This window comes from Lolium perenne, chromosome 6, assembly GCF_019359855.2.
Source record: "Lolium perenne isolate Kyuss_39 chromosome 6, Kyuss_2.0, whole genome shotgun sequence".
NCBI lineage: Eukaryota > Viridiplantae > Streptophyta > Magnoliopsida > Poales > Poaceae > Lolium > Lolium perenne.
In genome coordinates, this window is record NC_067249.2 from 202403631 (window position 1) to 202409126 (window position 5496).

Here is a 5496-nt window from a genome sequence, read left to right on the forward strand (position 1 = left end):
AGTATACTAATAGTGCCCGCACCTTGTCCTAATTAGCTCGGATTACCTAGATTATCACCGCAATACATATGTTTTAACCAAGTATCACAAAGGGGTACCTCTATGCCGCCTGTACAAAGGTCTAAGGAGAAAGCTCGCATTGGATTTCTCGCTTTTGATTATTCTCAACTTAGACATCCATACCGGGACAACATAGACAACAGATAATGGACTCCTCTTTAATGCATAAGCATTTAGCAACAATTAATATTCTCATATGAGATTGAGGATATTTGTCCAAAACTGAAACTTCCACCATGGATCATGGCTTTAGTTAGCGGCCCAATGTTCTTCTCTAACAATATGCATGCTCAAACCATTCAACTCATGGTAAATCGCCCTTACTTCAGACAAGACGAACATGCATAGCAACTCACATGATATTCAACAAAGAGTAGTTGATGGCGTCCCCAGGAACATGGTTATCGCTCAACAAGCAACTTAATAAGAGATAAAATGCATAAGTACATATTCAATACCACAATAGTTCTTAGGCTATTTGTCCCATGAGCTATATATTGCAAAGATAAAGGATAGAAATTTTAAAGGTAGCACTCAAGCAATTTACTTTGGAATGACGGAGAAATACCATGTAGTAGGTAGGTATGGTGGACACAAGTGGCATAGTGTTTGGCTCAAGGATTTGGATGCATGAGAAGTATTCCCTCTCAATACAAGGCTTAGGCTAGCAAGGCTATTTGAAACAAACACAAGTATGAACCGGTACAACAAAACTCACATAAAAGACATATTGTAAGCATTATAAGACTCTACACCGTCTTCCTTGTTGTTCAAACCCTTACTAAAAAATATCTAGACCTTAGAGAGACCAATCATGCAAACCAAATTTTAGCAAACTCTATGTATTTCTTCACTAATAGGTGCAAAGTATATGATGCATGAGCTTAAACATGAGCACAACAATTGCCAAGTATCAAATTATTCAAGACATTCTACCAATTACCACATGTAGCATTTCCCGTTTACAACCATATAACAAATTAACGAAGCAGTTTCAACCTTCGCCATGAATACTATGAGTAAAGCCTAAGGACATATTTGTCCATATGCAACAGCGGAGCGTGTCTCTCTCCCACACAATGAATTCTAGAATCCAACTTTATTCAAACAAAACAAAAACAAAAAACAAACAGACGCTCCAAGCAAAGTACATAATATGTGATGGAATAAAAATATAGTTTCACTAGAGGAACCTGATAATGTTGTCGATGAAGAAGGGGATGCCTTGGGCATCCCCAAGCTTAGATGCTTGAGTCTTCTTGAAATATGTAGGGGTGAACCACCGGGGCATCCCCAAGCTTAGAGCTTTCACTCTCCTTGATCATATTCTATCATCCTCCTCTCTTGATACTTGAAAACTTCCTCCACACCAAACTCAAAACAACTCATTAGAGGGTTAGTGCACAATCAAAATTCACATGTTCAGAGGTGACATAATCATTCTTAACACTTCTGGACATTGCACAAAGCTACTGAAAGTTAATGGAATAGAAAAATCCATCAAGCATAGCAAAACAGGCAATGCGAAATAAAAGGCAGAATCTGTCAAAACAGAACAGTCCGTAAAGACAAATTTCTAAGAGGCACCAGACTTGCTCAAATGAAAATGCTCAAATTGAATGAAAGTTGCGTACATATCTGAGGATCACTCACGTAAATTGGCAGAATTTTCTGAGCTACCTACAGAGAATTAAGCCCAGATTCGTGACAGCAAGAAATCTGTTTCTGCGCAGTAATCCAAATCTAGTATGAACCTTACTATCAAAGACTTTATTTGGCACAAAAATGAAACAAAACTAAGATAAGGAGAGGTTGCTACAGTAGTAACAACTTCCAAGACTCAAATATAAAATAAAAGTGCAGTAGTAAAATCATGGGTTGTCTCCCATAAGCGCTTTTCTTTAACGCCTTTCAGCTAGGCGCAGAAAGTGTGAATCAAGTATTATCAAGAGATGATGCATCTACAGCGGGGTTTGGAGTTTTCTCAACCATGCATTGTATTTTGTATATGTAAGTTTCAGAGGCTCCCTTTTCATTAGTCTTAGGCTTGCTATTCTCATCAATCAAATTTTCAGGGACAAGCCAAGCATAATTATCATCTAGCGTTTCATGCATTCCTAGGAGCTTGCAAGGTATTGGTGCTTTAATCTCCCCACCATCATTAACATTATTAGTATACTTTATTCTATCCATGTCCATCTTTTCAAGTGTTCTTTTAAAATCGGTGAACATACTAAGCCTCTTATGCTTAATAAAAACTTTTCTAGCTTCTTTAGCTATATCCTCAAATTCTCGCACAAGGACTTTTAAAACAAAATCTCTCTTCTCTCCCCTCTCCATATCAGAAAGTGTAAGAAACATGTGTTGTATCATGGGATTGAGACTAATAAATCTAGTTTCCATCATGCGTACCAAACAGACAGAGGCATCTTCATAGGTAGGGACAGTTTTTGCCAGGGGTATATCTTCAAGATCTTCATGCATACTAACATGGGTGAAAATTTCTTCTATATTATTTCTTCCAATTATAGACCCTTGTCCCACATGTATATCTTTTAAAGTAAAATTAGGAGGAAACATGATGAAGTGAGTAAAGTAAATGCAAGTAACTAATTTTTTGTGTTTTTAATATAGAGATTGCAAACAAGACAGTAAATAAAGTAAAGCTAGCAACTAATTTTTTTGTGTTTTGATATAATGAAGCAAACAAAGTACTAAATAAAATAAAGCAAGACAAAAACAAAGTAAAGAGATTGGAGGTGGAGACTCCCCTTGCAGCGTGTCTTGATCTCCCCGGCAACGGCGCCAGAAAACAGTCTTGATACGCGTACAACACGCGTCCGTTGGGAACCCCAAGAGGAAGGTGTGATGCGTACAGCGGCAAGTTTTCCCTCAGTAAGAAACCAAGGTTTATCGAACCAGTAGGAGCCAAGAAGCACGTTGAAGGTTGATGGCGGCGGAGTGTAGTGCGGCGCAACACCAGGGATACCGGCGCCAACGTGGAACCTGCACAACACAACCAAAGTACTTTGTCCCAACGTAACAGTGAGGTTGTCAATCTCACCGGCTTGCTGTAACAAAGGATTAGATGTATAGTGTGTATGATGATTGTTTGCAGAAAACAGTAGAACGAGTATTGCAGTAGATTGTATTCGATGTAAAGAATGGACCGGGGTCCACAGTTCACTAGTGGTGTCTCTCCGATAAGAATAAGTATGTTGGGTGAACAAATTACAGTTGGGCAATTGACAAATAAAGAGGGCATGACCATGCACATACATGCTATGATGAGTATTGTGAGATTTAATTGGGCATTACAACAAAGTACATATACCGCTATCCAGCATGCATCTATGCCTAAAAAGTCCACCTTCAGGTTATCATCCGAACCCCCTCCAGTATTAAGTTGCAAACAACAGACAATTGCATTAAGTATGGTGCGTAATGTAATCAATAAATATATCCTTAGACATATCATTGATGTTTTATCCCTAGTGGCAACAGCACATCCACAACCTTAGAGGTTTCTGTCACTCCCCCAGATTTAATGGAGACATGAACCCACTATCGAGCATAAATACTCCCTCTTGGAGTTACAAGCAAAAACTTGGCCAGAGCCTCTACTAGCAACGGAGAGCATGAAAGATCATAAACAACACATAGATGATATTGATAATCAACATAACATAGCATTCATTATTCATCGGATTCCAACAAACGCAACATGTAGCATTACAGATAGATGATCTTGATCATGTTAGGCAGCTCACAAGATCCAACAATGATAGCACAATTAGGAGAAGACGACCATCTAGCTACTGCTATGGACCCATAGTCCAGGGGTGAACTACAAACTCATCACTCCGGAGGCGACCATGGCGGTGAAGAGTCCTCCGGGAGATGATTCCCCTCTCCGGCAGGGTGCCGGAGGCGATCTCCTGAATCCCCCGAGATGGGATTGGCGGCGGCGGCGTCTCTATAAGGTTTTCCGTATCGTGGCTCTCGGTACTGGAGTTATTCTCGACGAAGGCTTATGTAGGCGGAAGGGTAGGTCAGGGGGCGCCACGAGGGGCCCACACCACAGGCCGGCGCGGCCAGAGCCTGGGCCGCGCCGCCCTGGTGTGTGGCTGCCTCGTCGCCCCACTTCGTTTCCTCTCCGGACTTCTGGAAGCTTCGTGGAAAAATAAGATCCTGGGCGTTGATTTCGTCCAATTCCGAGAATATTTCCTTACTAGGATTTCTGAAACCAAAAACAGCAGAAACAAAGAATCGGCTCTTCGGCATCTCGTTAATAGGTTAGTGCCGGAAAATGCATAAATATGACATAAAGTATGTATAAAACATGTAGGCATCATCAATAAAGTAGCATGGAACATAAGAAATTATCGATACATTGGAGACGTATCATTCGTCAGTGATTCTTTCCTCCTCAAGCGCCTCTCCTCTGATCACATTTGCCGTTGTTTTCCAATAATTAATGTGCAGCCCTGAAGCTATCCCAAACGCATGTAGAATTTGCTTCACTGCCTCCAGCTCATTCCCCACCGGCCTGAAGAACAGTACAACATCATCGGCATAGATTGAGATACATTGGATTGGGGAGATGCCTGCCATGTTGTGGAAGAGCCCATCATCAAATGCTTTGAGCATAATCTTGGTCAGCACCTCCATACCTATAAATGCCAGGTTGTGGAAGAGCCCCTCATCAAATGCTTTGAGCATAATCTTGGTCAGCACCTCCATACCTATAACAAACATCATCAGTGATGTCGGATCTCCTTAACTTAAGCCACGGGCATGCACAATATTCCATATGGGCTCCCCATTGACCACTACTTTGGTATTTGCTGTGTTCAAGATAGCCACCCATTTCAGGAAAAGCACGCCAAACCCTAAGTGTCGCAGCACTTCAAACAGGAATCCCCAGGAGATTGAATCAAAAGATCTAGAGATATCTAATTTAAGCAACACTCCTTGTTGTCTTCTCATGTTTATTCTGCTGGCCATTTGTCTGACTAGAATGAATTATCATGCAAACTCCGCCCTTTCACAAACGCCGATTGGTTCACTCTAAGAAGATCTCCGAGCCTGCCTTTCAGACGGTTTGCCACTAATTTGGAGAGCAATTTAGAGAAACTATGTACGAGGCTTATCGGTCTGAAGTCTCCTGTGACTGTGGCATTCTGCCTTTTCGGGATGAGGCTGATTAGGGCACGATTTAGCCTCGCAAACCCGCGGCCTTCGCCAACTGCCAATTTCAAAATACCTGCCATGATATCATGCTTGATCGTAGGCCATGTTCGCTGATAAAACGCGCCTATAAACCCATCAGGGCCCGGTGCACGACCTGGTGGCATTACTTTTATCACCCCCATACCTCCTCTTCTGTGAACATATCCTCTAGACTCTGCAGATTGTGTGCTATTAGGTTCAGCT